The sequence below is a fragment of the Dermacentor albipictus genome, chromosome 6, assembly GCF_038994185.2.
Source record: "Dermacentor albipictus isolate Rhodes 1998 colony chromosome 6, USDA_Dalb.pri_finalv2, whole genome shotgun sequence".
Taxonomy (NCBI): Eukaryota; Metazoa; Arthropoda; class Arachnida; order Ixodida; family Ixodidae; genus Dermacentor; species Dermacentor albipictus.
Genome location: NC_091826.1, coordinates 75,391,950 through 75,410,733, shown reverse-complemented (window position 1 = coordinate 75,410,733; position 18,784 = coordinate 75,391,950). Strand labels below are relative to the sequence as shown.

At 47.1% G+C, this 18,784-nt stretch overlaps 1 protein-coding gene across 4 annotated transcripts in view; it reads right to left on the bottom strand.

Moving 5' to 3' along the window:
• LOC135897120 (calcium-activated chloride channel regulator 1-like) overlaps positions 1-5,871 on the bottom strand; it is a 255,364-nt gene extending 249,493 nt beyond the window's left edge. For all 4 annotated transcript variants that reach the window (XM_070520850.1, XM_070520851.1, XM_070520852.1 and 1 more), the window contains exons 1-2: positions 5,797-5,871; positions 5,427-5,525 (exon numbers count right to left, since the gene is read on the bottom strand). The gene's annotated coding sequence lies outside the window, so the exon portion shown is untranslated. The remainder of the gene's footprint in view (positions 1-5,426; positions 5,526-5,796) is intronic.
• Positions 5,872-18,784: the final 12,913 nt, after the last annotated feature.

The following is an 18,784-nucleotide window of genomic DNA, read 5'->3' as shown; positions in this document are numbered from 1 at the left end:
TTAAGTGCAGGATGTATTATTAGGGGCCTTTGAGTAGCCAAGAGTGGCCACGTGTAAAAGTGCGGTGAACATGACCGTCCTGGGGATGACTGTACTAACAATTCAGTGTGCGAAAAATGATGGCGGGCACGCCTAGCGCACCTGGTATTTTCTAGCAGCAAAAAAAAAGAAACACCAGTTCAAACGTCAACGAGAACATCTGTTTGAAGGAAGTACGGAACGATTTTCCCATTGTTCAGTAGACCTATTACACAGATGTGGCACTTGAAGGGCACGTGTCACGACATCCTATCGTGGCCATTCAGATCGCACTAAGTGGATCGGCGGCGGTGTATCCATCGCCAACGGCGGATACTGCAGGTGGTGCTCGACTGTCTTCGAAGGCACCTGAGCTGATACCTGCGAGCGACAGAGTGGTACTAGCGCACGATGCCGGACATGAATGCGTAGGCATTCTTTGGCAATTACGATACAATATCTGTCTGTAACGCGAGAAGTGTCACACCCATTATTTGGAAAATAAATGCATAGTTGGCAATATTAAGACATTTCTACGTTATAATAGTGTAAATGTAAATTATTGTTAGCTTTCCAATCGAAAAGGTACGAATGAAAAGCTTAGAAAAAATTTAAATGCCATCGCGGCTCTGCTCGAGTGGATGTCGAGTGAAGCCGTTTCAAAACGATCACTACAAGTCAATCTTACACTATATCTGTAAAGCAGGTCTGTATGCTTATATTTAGCTCTATTGTTAGGCTACGCCATGCACCAAGCCAAGTGCCAAAAAAAGAAAACAGCTGAGGGGGACATACAATGCTTTACGGATGGTTCCGTTGCTTGTTGTGAGCTTGTTCTTTATGGAACCGTTCGTTGTTCTGTGTGTTGTATGGGTTATTTCAATGAATGTGCACGCCGCTTCACTTTGCTTAGCGCTTGTAGCCTCTGCCTTACGGGCGTATGAGCCATTGCATTTTTTCTTTCTTACGAGGGTATGACCCATTGCTTATGATGACAGATGCTCGTTTTCATCTTGTTCTTTATTGAAACGAACGTTCTTCTGTACGTTGTATGCGTGATTCTAATGAATGTATGCACTGTTTGGTTCACTTTGCAGAGTGATTGTAGTCTCTGCATTACGAGGGGGATGGGTCATTGCATTTTATTATTGCACCCTCTCAGGAGGGTGTGAGCCATTGCCGATGATGATTATCTGTCTTCAGAGTGGTACACGAAAAATGCCCACCCCTGAGAAGATAATAGCTTCGCTGTAAAACAAATACAAGAACCGTTTGAATCATGCCCTCTTGTAAGCTTACTTTTCCTACTGGCCCTACATGCAAAGAAGCGGGCTTCGGGATTGCAGAGTATAAAAAATGATAGAATAGCTGATTCGTATACGCGATAATAGTGTAATAGTAGATATCTCGTAGCCTCAAAAAAACCTTAGCTCGCCGTGGCCATCTCAAGGTCGTAACAAGAAAGAGAAAATAAAAAAGAATACCGCTGAGAAAAAAAGCTGGGAAACCACTATTGATGTCGTTTCGGCTGAGTTGATACGATGAATCTACAAAGTTAATGCGTAATTAGTCATGTTAACACATGTAATCGTTACAATAGTGTAATAGTAGATTGTTGGCGATGGGTAGACATGTATAAGCTAACAAAATAATAAAACGATAAGATTGGTGCTGTGCTAGTTGGTTACGCATTCCTTAAAACTGATGGTAGCAGTAAAAGAGGCGAACACACGGTGAAAAGACGGCACAAGGACGAGGAAACGCTTCCCCTCTGGTCGTGCCGTATTTTCACCTTGTGTTCGTCGCTTTTAGCTCTACCATCAGGTTTATGTAACTAAACTAAGTAAAAGCTACGTAGCAGCCGAGTCAAGAACGCTTACGCATCACAAAACGAGAGAATAAGGGGAACACAGGGGCTTTATTTTGTTAAACATGCCCACGTAAAGCCTACAGACAATGAAGCCAAGGAAATTATTGGATAAATTAGTTGTAGTTGAAATTAAAATGCACAAAATAACAAAGAAAGCTCATTGAAAGTGGACGGAAGGATATCGTGTCTCTGGTGAGAGCCGAACCCCCAACCTCCGCATTGCGCGTATATTGTGTTACCAGTTGTGCTATGCTGAGGGCCTTCGAACCGTGCACTAACTGTTGTATCTATCAAGCTCGTTTCCCACTTGGAATGGTGGTTAAAGTGAGCGACGGCGAGGTGATCGCGAGCAACGACAGCTGGTTGACGGAGGAGTAAAGGCTCATTCACACCGGCGACTGACAATGGTCGAGCGAACAATTTGGTCGCAAAGCGACCAGTCGCAAATAGTCACAAATGGTCGTCTTTCCTAAAAGCCGCGATTTTGGTTTAGTCGTTCACAGCTCGATTTTTCAATCATGCGACCGTGCTCGCAAAACTGATAAACAAATCAATGGCGCACCGGAAGTGATCTTTCATGTGTCTACAAACGGCCTGCTCCCGCGTCGCGGCAAATACCGCGTAAAATCCGAGAGTTCTCGCTGACAACAATAATCTCCGGGACTGCGACTTGCGGGTCGCGCTCAGCAGGGATTGCCGGTGTGAGGTTCAGTCGCCTTCAGTCGCTTTTTGGTCGTGAGTCGCAAATTGTCGCGCAACCTCCAAATCAGCGGTATGAATGAGCCACATGGCTGCTGGCGGAAGCTGGAGACTCACGCCGGGATACACGTTCACGCGTTTGTCGTTGAAGAGTCGCAGCGGTCTGCCCCGGCGCGCTGACTTGCCCTCCCGCGTGTGATAACAGGGTATTCCCGAAATTTGCTGCTGCCGTCGGCGACCGTACCTGGCCATATGTACATGGATACCGCAGCTAAAGCAAACAGGTAGCTCGGGGTATACAGGATAGTCCTAAAATGGGGCCTCGGGCTGGCTGTACTCGGGAGGAAGGCGTTGGGGTGGTGCGGTCTGACGACGTTCGAAAGTACGCGAAGGATGCCGTGATCCTGCAAACCCCGAATTTCGCCTTTAGTTTGGAGTTGGCAAAGTACCGGCTGTTCAGGACATTGTTCGTCAAGCGCGCATTGAGGGTACTCCCGTCGTGCGTTTCTTCCTCGACCTTGTGCTTTACAGTGCGCCAATTCTTCTTTAATGAGTTGAAGTACTAGCAAAGCGATGTCGTGGGAGGCAGAGACATCCCCGTTTCCGACCGTGCTCACGTTGTCAAGTATACCTAACTTTGGCAATACACGTCGTGTCATCAGTGCCTCAAAAGAACGGCCGTGACGTCTTACATCAGACGGAGAACGCAGGTTTCTTTTGATACGAGTAAATTCTAGACATCTTCAGTGATGCCCTTCAGAAGATTTCCAACGTTAACTTCGTCCGACATGCCCATGTTCACAATTCTGCACAGTTTCAATGCTTCTGCAATCTAGGTTGTGCATGTTTTTCCGGGCAACTGTGCTTTACGCGAAAGCGTATGCTGAGCCTTCTTTCTTTTTCAAAGTGAGTCTCCGAAGCAGCTCTTGATTTCTTCAACAAACCATTCCCCCGGTTTTACCGTGCCTTTGTTGTTATCGAACCAGAGTATTGCGGTTCCGGTTAGAAAGAAAACGCGGTTTTGCAAGTCGGGCGCCGTTGTGTTCCACCCATGGTGACTGGTTATCCTTTGATAATACCTTAGCCAGTCGTCGATACCCTCGTCAGCTTTCGCGCAAAAGGTGCGTGGTTCTTTTTGAGGCATCCAGCCGATGACCTGCCCTGGGCGCTCACTGTCATATTGCATGCTTGTGTCATGGCTGCCGCCAGCTGCTTGGGGTTCGTTCGTGTCCATGTCTTCACGTGGTAGTCCGAAGAAGCGGCGGCTTCGTCGGAGGGGGTGTAGAAGGAGGTTGTCCAGAGGGATTACCCCGCACTGTCCACAAAAGGTGCTACAGGGTGAGATGAATTTATTTACAAGATGATCGAGGGGCCGTTGAGACGAGATCGCAGGCAGTTTGGCATTTTTTGCACCGCGATCAGTTCTTTCGTCTCATCGTGTTCGGCTCCACCGCGCAGCGTAATAATGTATACGTCCGTCTAAAGGTAGATGGTGAAGTCACCGTGGCGTCGGAAAGGGTAATCGTTCCTCGTATGGACAGCAGTGTAGTCTGAAGCGGTTACGAGGGAAGTCGCGAGATATAAGAGGCTGGGAGCAGGTGGCTGCACGCAAGGAATGGGTGCCATGGGTTGTGAAGCAGCGAAGAGTGTTTGTGTGTGGTGCAGCTACGTCCTTGCAAATGGATGCGCACAAGTGCGTGTGAGGTGGGATGGCGACGAACGTGCCGTATGGAGGATGGAGGTCTGGGTTGGCGTGTCGTAACGAGCAGCACGGGTGGACGCTGATGGTGTGGGCCACAAGGAAGCGGGATGGTGTGAGTGGTCCCAAGGTGAAGGTGCTCGGGACTGTCTGTCGGGAGGCTGCTGCTTTAAGCCTGAGGGAGCATAGCGCCTAATGGCGGTGCACCGCACGTCCACGTACGTGGTTCGCCGTCGGAGGTGGCAGTCGGAGTTATTTGTCGAGGTCTTCCGGAAGCTTCCGCTATACTTGTTTATAGCGTATCAGTGGATCAGTCACGTTTTTAACGTGCAAGTGGCTGTTCAGTTGCCTTAACCCGAGAGCTGCCTCACTGCATAGAATTCCTTGAGGCCATAGAACCCCGGTACGTCTGTTGGCACTTGAATATTGCTGGCACGCTCGCCATGTGCTATGCTGATTCTTGCACGTGCTGGTAAGGTCAGCCCGCGTCCTCCATTACGTGGAAAGGGCTCAGGAGACGAACTCCCTGACGTCACAATTTCTTGGCGCTGGCTGACCGTGGCGCCGATGGTCCCGGAAAGCGGAAAGTAGATGCAACTGCTTGAGGTGGACTCGTTGGCATGGTGTTCTCCACATGACAATGAACATACGGCGCTCTTCTTTCTCCGATCGCTATAGTAGACTGTCACGCTACTATTATGCTATCAAAATTATTTGATGTGGAAAGCGTACGGAAACTCTGGGCGTCATGGCAAAACCTATGAATACATAATTTACGCTACTACTAGGATAGTATCGTTCTCTAAACTGGCCATCTGTTTAGGTTCAATACAACTTGCAAATTAAGTCACACTTTATAAACTATTTCTCACTAGGTAAACTTTCATTTCTTCTATAATTTGAAAATTTGCTCGTTCGTGGTCACACAAAACAGGTTAACACTTCACTTGCATTAACTATGTGCAACTAGTTGACTGATAATAGCTCCTCAATGTCATCAACGTTAATAATAATACTACTACTAATAAATAATCCTGCTCCTTCCTTCTATTATTGTTGATGATCTACGGCAGAGAGTTGCGTAAACCAAGCTAACTGGGCCTTCGAATGAGACTATTGTTGGGGAAGGAAGTGGCTCACCGTTGACAAAGCACTAAAGCAGCATGTAGGTCGTCAGCGTCGTGGTACAGGAGGGCCGCCTTCAAGAGCGCACTGCTTTCCCGCCTTCGGAACCTGCGTCTGAACAATATTAGTGTTGTGAGGCGCTAGAGTCACAGGTATACAGTTGAGATCAAGTCGCTAAACACATATCTATACAAATTGCGCAGCTAAGAACCAAATTCTGAACTAACAAGTAACACGTCATGCATGGCGACCACCGCCACCGTGGAAAATTGAAGAGGAGGCCAAGCAGGATACCCTGGCTGCGTCAGAAACGCCCTGCGGCAAAAGTACTCAAGAAAGCTCGAACGAACTAGAAAGAGAATTAGAAAATTGACTACTACTCAACCAGAACAAGGAGCGCTGACAGAAGGGCCTTCGTCCTCCTCCGTGCATGCACAACCAGATGCAACCCGGCGCGTGGCCCTCGCGCAAAGCGGATGCTAACCAATTTTAAGAACATGGCACACACCCACTGTAGGGTATAGGCAAAGCATTCTATATTATTTAAGGACCTAGAATATAGAAAAAACAGAAATATTAGGAAAAATACGATGCTTATGTACACAAGATATTGGAGAGCGTTAAAAAAGTAAACGAAGTGTAAAATAAATTTCTACAAGTATGACGAAAGAAATAACGAGCGCCGTAAACGCATGCGCACTCATTTTAAGGTTGATTTTTAGGACTACTCTACTTAGTATTTGAAGTCTAGAAATACACAGAAGAGAAAAAAATCTTTCACACATCTTTTCCAGTCTGACAAACGATACGCCAAAAGCAGGGATGCTGTATTTAACGAGTTGTCACATTGATCAGGCTAGCAAGAATACCAGGGTATATTGAGACAGTCCAGACCCCTGCTATAAAAGCCGCCCCGGCCAGAACATCACTGCTGTTGCACCATCAGTTCCATAATCAAGCACGCATCGGATCAAACTTCTTCGTTTTCACAGGATTGCTGCATCGACTGTCCCCTCGATAGCTGCGTTTATTAGCTGGATTATCATGCTTGCACTGAACACGTTCCTGCGCGGCACCGACTACCATGCTGGTCTCAGCGCGCACTCCGCTGAAACCACCCCCAAGCTGCATTCTACGCAGTCCGGTTTCCTGCCTTAAAAGCCGTCCTCGCGAGAGCATCACTGTTGTGGCAGATGCATTTGATCTCTCAAGCACGCATATGGGGACCCAGCGCTGGCCAGGAGGCACTACGACATTTTTTATGCGTTACTAAAATATGCTGAAACCGTCCGATAGGGAGGCTACGAAGATGGCACGACATATTTAGCGATAAGAAACGTGTGCATGTATCAATGTTTGTCTAGCCCGATGCGGCCAGCCAAGTTCTGTCCATGGCCATGCGCGCTGCGTAGAGCGCATGCGCTGCTACGTCCTAGCACGTCGGTTCCCTGCCGTTTGAGGAGCCGTGAAAAGTGTGACTCAAGACAATCGGTGAATTTGCTGACACGAAATCACTGCGTGTGCTACTGGAAACTGTGTCTACCGCTCGCTAGGCTGTGTGTTACGGCGCTGCTGTCGGCACGTGAAGCTTCAGCGCTGGTTGCCCATAAGTAAACTTCCTTGGTTTTGCACGCTAACTGCATCGGCTGTCCACTTGATAGCTGCGGTGAATACCTCGCTGGTCATCATCGCATCGTACATTTGCCTGCGCTGCAGTGACTAGCCTGCTGGTGTCGGCGCGCACACCGCAGAAACCACGCCATAGCTGCATTCTGGACAGTCCGGATTCCTACCATAAAAGCCGTCCCGGCCAGAACGTCACTGTTGTTGTACCATCAGTTCCATTCTCAAGCATGCATCTTAGCCAAATTCCTTTTTTTCACAAGATACCTGCATCGGCTGTCCCCTTCATAGCTGCGGTGACTACATGGATGATCAAACTTGCACACGTGCCTGGGAGGCACTGACTAAACCGCTGGTTTCAGCGCAAGCTCCGCTGAAACAACCCCTAAACTGCCTTCTACGCAGTCCGAATTTCTGCCATAAAAGGCATCCGGGCGAGAGCATCACTGTTGGAGCAGCATCAGTTGCAGTCTCAAGCACGACTCTAAGCAAATTTCATTGGGTTCACAGCCTAGCTTCATCGGCTGTCCCCTTGATAGCTGCGTTGACTACCTGGATTATCATCCTTGGATCGTACACGTTCCTGCGCGGCGCTGACTACCCTGCAGTTCTCAGTGTGCACTCCACTGAAAACCCCTCCAAGCTGCATTCTACACAGTCCGGCTTCCAGCCATAAAGGCCGTCTCGGCCAGAACGTCACTGTTGTTGCAGCATCAGTTCCAGTCTCTAGCACGCATCTGAGCAAGCTTCCTTGGTTTCACAGGATAGCTGCATCAACTGTCCCCTTGACAGCGGCGTTAACAACCTGAATTATCATCCTTGTATCGTATGCGTTCCTGCGCGGTGCTGTCTACACTGCTGTCCTCAGCGCGCACTCCACTAAAAGCACCTCCAAGCTGCATCATGCGCAGTCGGAATTCCTGTCATAAATGCCGTCCCGGTAAGAGCATCACTGTTGTAGCAGCATCTGTTGCATTGGCAATCACGCATCTAAGCAAACATCCTTGATTTCACAGGCTAGCTGCATCGGCTGTCCCCTTGATGGCTGCGGTGAATACCTGGCTGCTCATCCACGCATCGTACACGTGCCTGCGCAGCAGTGACTTCCCTGCTGGTGTCGGCGCGCATTCCGCGGAAACCACGACCTAGCTGCATTCTAGACAGTCCGAATTCCTGCCTTAAACCTGTCCCGGCCAGAACATCACTGTTGTTGCACCATCAGTTCCATTCTCAAGCACGTCTTTGAACTAAATTCCTTAGTTTTACAGGCTAACTGCATCGGCTGTCCCCTCGATAGCTGCGGTGACTACGTGGATGATCATCCTTGCACCGTACGTGCTCCTACGCGGCACTGAATTCTCTGCTGGTCTCGGTGCGCACTCCGCTGAAACCAACCCCAAGCTGCATACTGCGCTGTCTGGATTCCCGCCATAAAAGCCATCCCGTCGAAATCATCACTGTTGTAGCAGCAGCTGTTGCATTATCAAGCACGGTAAGGATTGTTTAGAGCTTTTGAGAGAGATTTACCTAGAAAATGCCGTTTGCTTTTAATGGGAAGTGATGATGAGCGAGGAGAAAGTTCATATCAACAAGGGACTGAGGCAGGGGTGCCCTTTAACCCTGCTGCTGTTTATGATGTACATGGTGAGAATAGAGAGGGCGCTAAAAGGAAGTAATATCGGGTATAATATCTCATACAGACAGGCAGGAGCAGTAGCAGAGCAGCAACTCCCAGGTTTATTTTGTGACCACTACATTGTGTTGCCAGCTATCAAAGCGATTTGCAACATCTGGCTAATATATGTGGACAGGAAGGCAACAACTTAGGTTTTAAATTTAGTGTTGGAAAATCGGGTGTTATGGTATTCAGTGCAAACATTAAACAGACGGTAAAAATACAGGGCCAGGAAATACCTCGCGTAACAGGATGTAAATACCGTGGTATATGGATGCATGTAGGCAATAGATATGTGGAAATACAGGAAAATACCATAACAATATAGGGGAAGGGAAATTCAGCCATAATGAAGCACCGATCACTATAGAGGTACAATAGGTATGAGGTCCTCCGAGGTATGTGGAAAGGTGTAGTGGTTCCCGGACTTTCGTTTGGAAATGCGCTTGTTTGCTTTAAATCAGGCGTACAGTCATGATTCAACGGGAACCAAAGGTCAGTGGATCACCTCGCATTGGGCGCTCACGGGAAGACTACAAATGAAGCTGTGCAGGCTGATATGGGCTGGTCTAGTTTTGAAGTGAGGGAAGCTTGCAGGAAAATTCAGTATGTAGAACGGTGGATGAATATGGAAGAATATAAATTGGCTGGGAGAGTGTTCAGGTATCTGTACTGGAAAAAGGTTGATTACCAGTGGAGGAAGAGAACTAGGAAGCTTACCAGTGTTAGATACGGGATCGTTTCCTGAGCCTCCTTCGAGTTCACCAGACCACATCGAATCGCGTCGCACCTAATTAAGGAGCGCAGAAGCACAGCTACTACGTTTCCGATGCGCAGAACTTCCAAACAAGTTGGCGTTCGCCATCTCGTGCGCCTTTATGTGGAGCTATTGTCCCACTGCTTAACTCTTCCTGAACATGAAACGGGAGCTTGGCACTGTTCCATGTAACCTGGGTCTCGAGGAAAGAGGCTTTGCTGCTCTGAAAGGTCACTCGAGAACAGTCCGCCTGCCCCGGCTGAGCACTTGCAAACGGCGTGGGAACGACGACTGTAATGCACCGAGAAGCCCAGGAAGCAATCCCCCCGTCCACCTTTGTGACGGCAGTTGCAGACCAGAAAGGCAATACCGCAGACAAGTAATCCCTCGAAGAATTGGAGCCCAAGGAGCGAACCTCTGAGCCGAATGTGACGTACACAAGCACAGGCGCCTACCATTGGGCAATAATGACGAAATCTGAGCGGGCTCGCCGATTGGCCGGCATTTGGCGTATCTTGCATATTTCATCTTTCATCTCGGGAAATGGCATATCTTGAGAAGGTTTGACTGGCAAGCATTTCGTGTCGTCTCCAGGTACGTGGTTATCATTATCAGCATTGCCAATAATATTCCAGGTTTTTGTCGATCATTCACATATGGTAGCAGCCTCGATACTTATTCCTTCATTGCTTCATGAATAAGCTGTGTGCGTTCTGTCAGAACTGTGTGCATGTCGCTCTGTCGTATCCTTGTCCTTTATATTTTTTGGCGTGGTCCCTTTTCCAGAGCATTTACTTCCGGATACCTTGCAATTAGAAGTATTTTAACTACAGACAAACACATTGAAGAGCAAGTAACAATAAAATCTAATCACTTTATATAGATAGCTAGGCTCTGAACAGCTCCCAAGGTTAAATTTGCCCACTGGTGCATATCAGCTTTCGGCACTAGCTATTGTTTTTTTTAACAGAAAACGTTATCCTGGCTAATAAATGTAACCCGTTACCACGGCTTCCCAATAGCGTATGAAAAAATGAGTTGTCTGCTTATTATGAGCTCATCAGGCTTGATGTCACAGTTCCCTATAATGAGGTAACAGCATTTGTCCCCCCCCCCCCCCTACGTCTTGGCAACGAGGCACAATTCCTACGCATTCAAATATAGTACAGTCTCTTGGTGTCCTGTGTGGAACCTTCCTGTCGTCACATGCTTCCCCGTTTGCAAATACGTTAATTTTGCAATAGCGCAAATATACAAATGTGTATAAGTAAATAACTGTTCCCGCCCTATTTGTTCGCTGAGGATTGTTCTCCTCTTTATTACGTCCTATTAAAAATCATTACGCATCAGGATATTAAGGCGCACACCACCATAATACTTTGCAGACACGGTCGTCGGCGCGTCAGGCGCTACATAATCCACTCGTTTTTTCAATATATCCGAACGTATTGATGAGCCCCTTAACTAATTGACGTTTTCGTGCACCAAATCATGCAAGTCATGTTTCATACGTTAGGTCAATTGTCCTAGATGCTTATATATTTTACACAAAAACGCCAAAATCTCAGTCCTTTTAGACAAGTACATCGGATTTTCATACTGCCTTGCCACTCTTTGGTTACTCCGATTATCAGTATCGAGTGCCAGATCGGCACCGTAGTACTTATGACAATAGTGACCTTTCGCTGCTCTCAGCTGGATGAGTTTTCCGTGGAACTCGCTTTTTATATCCACACAGCGCGAAGTGTGTTTATGAGTTATCTGGGGTGCTCACCTAGTCATCGCTTCACTGGTGTTCTGACAAAATCTTTAGTTCCTCGTTCAGGGCAGGAGCTTCTTGAGACTACTATAGCGCATTCCTTTGTTGCTACAATTCGTGTTCAGGATCTAGAACCGCTGCTTAACTTCTTGAGATGCGCCTATAATATCGCTGTAAAAAGCTCTCAGTATTATGTTTTCTGCAGGACTCCTTTAAAATTGATGACAATGAATAGCTCCGCCCGTTAAGGCTGAGCCGAATTGGATACACTTTACAATGTTCCCATTCGAACATCGCGAATTCAGCTGGCATCCTTGGAAAGGTTAGACTCATTATTTAGAGGCAGCTGATTTGAAACGCGATTCAAATTCATTGCTCCTTTGGCCGAGGATGCACTGCTTGGCCTATTGGGCTCCGATAAAGAACCAAGAACGAGTCGGTGTAAGCAAACATTGTGATGCTATTTTCGCCCTTTAGTGCAGCTCGCTGCCACTTGTGTCGAGGGCGAATTGAAAAAAAAAGAAAGAGACATTCTGCTTTCTTTCTTTTATTTTGTATTTTTTATTGTTACTATTCCGGTCACCTTTTCGTGGTGGATTGCTCTTTCAGCGTAGCTGGGCTCGGTGTGAGTTTGAAGCGGATCTTAGTTGGCGATACTTTAGCATTTCGTCGTTTTTCTTTCGTTTGCTTCCTCTCTTTAGAGTCGGTGCCGAGCCGCATTCAACATTCTCAGTCGAAGGCGGCAGATACGGCGAAAAGGCTCGCCGACTTTGTTGAACAGCGTCCATGATAAGCCGAAGCCAGAAGTCGCGCGCCAAAGGTGAGTAGCTCATTACCATTCGCCTCACGACGGGTTTGCTGGCAACGCCTTCAGAACGCATTCCTCACCTTTGTTTCTCGTTTGCTCTTTTACAACGCGTTTTTTCTTTGTTTGTTTGAGACTGCCGGCCGTTCAGCGGCCGCAATTCCCAGGATCATATCGTTAAATGAACGAATGAGAGCGATACGCTGTTCCATCACGATGGCCTTGTGACTATGGCGCAATGTGCTGCCGAGCTTGAGATCGCGGGTACGATCCCGGTCGCGGCGGTCGTATTCCGATGGGGGGCGAAATGCAAAAGGCCGTGGACTCACAAATTAAGGCGCGCGTTGAAGACACCCAGCTGCTACAAATCGATTCCGGAGTCCACCACTGTAAGGCGCCCCTCATATCGTCTCGAGACTTGGGCACGAAAAACCCGCGAGTGTATTTACCCTAATTTAGCGATGCACGTTAGAGCACGCGACGAGCTCTGTTTTTTTCCCTAGGCAGGCATTGCTGAGAGCGAGATCAACTTTGTTAATGCGTTAGCATTAGGGCTGTCAAAGTGAAACAAAAAAAAAACATGTTTGTGAAATGTCCTGAAGGCGTGCTCCGGACCACCGTAAGTGGCACTTCGCTCCTCGAAGAGGAGGGACATGTGTCGAGTGAGGTCTTGAACAACACTTTGCAATGTGGTCAACACGGTTTGAAACGTGGGTCGGGGACTTCGAGGAGCATTTCTCTCGCATCGCCGACGAATGCTCCTTTTTACGAAGGGCTAATCGTGTTACTTGGGCAAGAGCCTGTTTGGGCGGACAAGACATACGAATGAACAGACAGTGAAGTCAAAGACAGCCTAGGGAAAGCTAGATATGTTTAAACGAAACGAATAATAATCTAAAAGGAATTGAACGTGGGCGAAAAGTAAAGTTGCGCAGATGGTAGCGAGGTGGTTCAGCTGGTGGTTCAGCGAGGTGGTTCAGCTGGACGAGAACTCCAGAGGGACCTACGTCGTCAGTCCGTTCCCTAGAAACGTTCACCCGCGACATAATGCGGGCAGGCGAGCAGCTCGTGCCAGGGCGATATTGAAGAAAACGGTCGGCATGGAAGCCTTCGTGGACGCAGCTCAATATGGGCGCTCCGGTAAATTCACGGTCACGGCGGTCAGCGAAAAGGGCGAGCTCCTATCTGCGGCCTCGGTAGGCGCTGTGACGGCCGACGTGGCAGAACAGGTGGCGGTGGCGCTGGCGATGCAGGATTCAAAAAGGCCGTATATCTACACTGACTCACGCGCGGCCGTCAGGGCTTTCGCTTCGGGAATGGTTGCGAGACAGGTGGAGGCGATTCTGAAAAACAAGTCCGGTACTAATTGTGACCCCGTGCATTATATTACATGGTTCCCAGCTCACATGGGCGACAACGTGCTGCCGGGCCGTCCGAACCCCAATGAAATTGCTCACCGCCGTGCGCGAGAATTAACGCGCCGCGACGGCGATGGGGCTACATTGGATCCGGAGGAGCTCGGCCATAGCGACCCGTTATTAACATTTCACGAGATTGTCTCCCATTATAAAGAGGAACGCAGGCGCTTCCCGCCTCCACATCCAAATCTATGCAGATCACAATCGATCACGCTTAGGATGCTTCAGACGAGGTCATATCCCTCGCGAAGTTTCTTAAGCAGGATTTATCCAGAAATTGACCCACAGTGCCCGGATTGTGGGGAGGTTAGCACGCTACCTTATATGCTCTGGCAGTGTCCTGCGTTACGGGATACGTCCCTCACCAGCGAACAGGACTGGGACGAGGCCATATCGAGTACGCAACTCAAGTTCCAGTCCATGGCCGTCCAGAGGGCCCGTGAAAGAGCGGAGAGGCTTGGCCTCCCGATTCCGACATGGGAGCAGCCAGCGGCGAGCCGGGGGCCCCAACGGGTCTCCACCGGCTAGTCCCTCAGGACCTCATTAAAGTTCATTGTCTGTCTGTCTGTCTGGTAGCCGAGCCCAAGGCTTTCACATTAAGCATGTGGTGGCATAAATTTAGCTACGTGCTCGTCTCCACTTTCTTTGGTGTTTTTGTATGTGTAGAAGATTAGGCCTGAGAGATGTTACCCAGCACCTCTCTTGACCAAGGCGACGAACGCGAAATGTAGTTTGTAAAAGCAGACATCACGTGAACTTATAAGCAGGCTGCGTACACGTACGTTCTATGAAATACAACATACGTATGTACGTTGTATTTATGCACGTATGCACCTCACAGATATTTCTGTGAGGTGACGATGAATGTGCAAGTTTTATTCGTGAATTCGTTTTATATCGCTCACGGCACAAGTGCGCAAATAAAAGCCGATTTGCGGTGTTTTGTAGGCTTGACTATGTGGTAAGAATACCAAACCAAGCATCCAACGATCACAATGTTCTCCGAAAGAGCTGAAACTTCGGGTGTTTCTATATTATGAAATATATATTATATATTACGATAGGTTTGCGAGGTGGCATGTTTGTCAGTTCAGTTTCTCACATGTCGCAACAAAAGAGCCTTTCTTCCGCCTCAGATGGGCATGATTTGTCATGATGGGCTACGGCGCCTAACACGCGTGACTGTATTTGTAAAAGTTAACACTTTTGTGATTTCTTGTGCTTTTTCCTAAATGAAGACCCCCAGCAGCAGTGTAGTCAGCAACTATCGCGGTACCAGTGATACGTGCCGCTTTAAAGCTCGGAAGCAGGAGTTCTGTATGCTTGATACTCGATGCGCAAATTGGCTTTACATTTCGCGGATGGTTCTTCATTGAACTCACGTGCTGTGCGCGAATTAAGGCGCCTAGTGCTTCCCCGGTTTTCTCATAATATGCTGGAAACACTCATACGAACCAATCACATTTTTTCTAACATTCAACGCTTACATTAGATGAAACATTGCGATCAAAACAAAGCTCCTTCTTTTTCCTCGAAAATTTAGTGACTGCTTGTGATGTTGCCAATGATATCGGCACCACGTAAAGCTCTAAAGCGAATTGTCATCAGGCCTATTGTTCGAACAGTCACTGCGGCGTTACAATGCGTGGAAGTGGTTCTTCATCATCATAAGCCCATTTTAGGTCCTCGGCAGGACGATGGCCGCACTCTACGGTCTCCAATTACCCGTGTGTTGCGCCAACCAATTCCAACTCGCGCCCACGAATTTCCAAATTTCATCGCCTCATCTAGTCTTCTGCCATCCACGACTGCGCTTACCTTACCTTGGTAAACATTCTGTAAGCCTCATGGTCCAAAGGTTATCTAACCTGCACATTATATGACTTGCCCAGCTCCATTTTTTCTCTTATTGTCTATTAGAATACCCGTTTGCCGTCTGATCCAAACCGCTCTCTTTCTGTCTCTTAGCATTAGATATGCCTAGCATTCATCGTTCCATCGGTCTTTGCGAAGTCGTGAACTTGTTCTCAAGCTTCTTTGCCAGTTTCCAAGTCGCTGCCCCATATGTCAGTACAGGTAAAATACATTTGAATGTACTTTTCAATTATAATGGTGAGCTTTTAGTCAGGGGTTGACAATGTCTGCCGTATACGATCCAACCCAATTTTATTCTCCTATGAATTTCTTTCTCACAATCAGGGTTCTCTGTGACAAATAGACCTAGGTAAATGTACTCCTTCACAGACTCTAGAGACTGACTGGCGCTCCTGAACTCTTGTTCCCTTGCCCGGCTAGCTATTCAACATTATCTTTGTCCTCTACATATTAAGCTTCAGCCCAACTCTTGCACTCTCCTATTTAAGGTCCTCAATCATGGCATAGGCAGCGCCAATCGCTGCCTCTGCCAGAACAAATGATTGAGGCAGTGATTGGCACTGCGATAACACAATTTCCTGTAATAAGCAAGCTTGTAACGTCACGTTCGGCCTTCAGCATAGTTGGTACCACGACAACTGCTGACTGCAGCCCTACTGGCGACGACGCTCTACATCTTTCGGCACTGGCAATACAGCGCTCCGCTTTCTTCGTGGAATGTCACTATCCGCGCCCTTCATCGCAACAGTGCAGTTGACGGACACTACTTTCTTCGTCATTCAGAACGAGTAAAATCGAAGAACGAGACGGCGACTGTGGACATTCTCTCTAGGTCACCCCCATCTTCGACGCAACCCCAGGGTGTGACCGAGGTCGTCTCTGAATTTTTATTGGTTAGGGGAACTAGGACACCCACGAGAAGCACCGAGACAGGCACGAAGGCTGCCATGACAATCAGCCCTAACGCGACGGTAATCTACTTAACGAAGCACGCGGCCAGAGGTGCCGAAGCAGGTAACATGACTTCAAAGTCTGCGACGCCATTGAGCGACACAAATTCGCCTTACGGCAGCCGTGTCGCTGAAATAGTTCGCGGACGGCTATCCTCAAGAGGAACCCAACAAAGACCGTAGGAGACTGGAAGTCTCCTTCTTCCGGTCAGGGTCGTCCTTCCTGGGCCAGCTGCTCTCGGCGAACCCACAGACCTTTCACCACTTCGAGTCTCTGCGGACGCTGTCCGCAGGGTCCCGGCTGTCTGGTAATGCGGCCCTTTGGGGCCTCGAAAACATCGCGGATTTCTTCAGCTGCACTTTCGCCAACCACGCGGACCACCTGCGACTGGCCATGAAGAGTCCTCACCCGTTAAGGCAGAACAGTTATCTGTGGAACGCTTGCGCCAACGTCAAACGAATCTGCCTCAATCCCGAATTTCTCAACGCTGTGGTCAAGACAGCACCGACGCAGGTAAGCCGATGAGGTTGTATATTTTACATTGTTTAGGTTTTCATTTGCATGGTGCGTGCCACATTTTGTTTTAAAAAAGAACGCAGGAGTCTGCATGACCGCCTTTCTTTTGTCTGTATTTGTATGCGCTGTTCGTATCATCACTGTGTACAGTCATTGCCACTTAACAACGACGGTAGGTTGGTAGGTGATCAACGAGGCTTATGTAGCATCTGTCTCACAATAGACGCAGGAGAAGAAAATATGGTATCAGAATGTGTGGATGTCCGCGTGTTTTACGCTCGTATTGTTTTTGCTACTTATGTACCCTTTTCACTGCGATCCCGTGGGCGCCGCCATGTTTGATCACCTGGCGACGTGTGCACTGTTTGCCTCAGTTACCTCTCTTGACTCCGTGTTTAGAAGTTTGAAGTTTATTGAATACTTGGTGAAGATACAGAAATATTAATATTTAGTACAGAAAAATGTCCCATAGTGTAAACACTGTAGGGGGACCTTTTATAATGTTAAAAAACTAATACTACTTGACAGCAAAAAGGCAGTGAGGAAAAAAAATACGATAATGCAAATACATAATGATGTAAAAGAATAATACAATGGAACATGTAAAATGGTAGGGATAAGGCTTAACAGAAGTAAGAAACGAGGCAAACAGTATTAGAAACGACAGAACTGAAGTTGTGTTTCAAAAGACATATTCAATAAAACGGAGCTATAGGTTAAACATGAGATTGCGACGCTGATGTTTGAATGATGATATAGAAAAGGCACATTTAAAGTTAAAGGCAATGAATTCCAAAGTTTGAATAAAACAAATGCTACTCTTTGTGAACCATAGTTAGCTCGTACCTTAGGGAGTATAAAGGTATTATTGGATGAAAAGCGCGTAATACTTCAGTTACTAAGGTGTCGGATAAGAACAAATATGAGAAGGTTATGGTATTTAACTGCTTGGTAAGCAAATGTGCTGATATTAAATTTGGCTAGATTGTCAATATTCAGTATGTGCAGTTCCCGGTACAGATCAGTGACATGTAAACGTCAGTTGCTCCAGGTGAGAATGCGAATGGCTTGATTCTGTACATGTTGGAGGGAAGAAAGGTGGCAATGATATGTTTCATCCCAGGAAGCAATACAGTAATTTAGATGACTGTGAATGAATGCATAGTATAAGGCGACCAAAGTAGTCAAGTCAAGGTAAGATCTAGCTTTTAGTAATACCCTAATACCATAGGAAGTTTTCCGCTGTAGCTCATTAATATGCAAATTAAATTACAAGCGGGAATCAAGTTCGATACCAAGAAAGGAACATTGATCTGATTGATGAATAGGATGTGTGTTTATAAAGAGTGGCATAACTTGCGCGTTATTTATTGACCTGGAATAGAAAATTAAGAACTTTTCGACGGATATATCAAAAGCTCATTTTTAGCACACCATGCGCTAACGTTAGTAAGTTCAGCGTTAAGGGTTGTAGAAATGTTGCTTTGAGAATTACTCGAACATAAGACAGTCGTGTCGTCAGCATATAAGATGCATTCTGATAATGCGGTTAGACACTGTGGAAGGTCATTAATGCATAGTAAAAATGATAGCGGGCCTAGAATTGAGCCTTGCGGAACGCCGATGTTAATAATTTTTTTAGTGGAATAAATGCCGGAGATAGATACTGATTGCTCACGATCAGATAAGTAACTTCGGAAAAGATTGAGAGAGTTGCCAATAATGCGATAAGATGCAAGTTTAGAAAAAAGAATGTCATGTTCTAGTGTATCAAAGGCTTTAGTAAAATCCAGAAAAACAGAACCAACGAAGTTACCATTGAAAATTTCTAGTTTACATTTTCCTGTGAAGTAAATGAGGGCTAGGTTAGTCGAGTACCCTTGTCTAAACCCGAATAGTTTTGGATGAAGTAGGTTAAATTTCGTCAGGTAGCAAACAGGCGAACATGTATTATTTTTTCAATTACTTTGCTAAAAAAGGGGAGAACTGATATC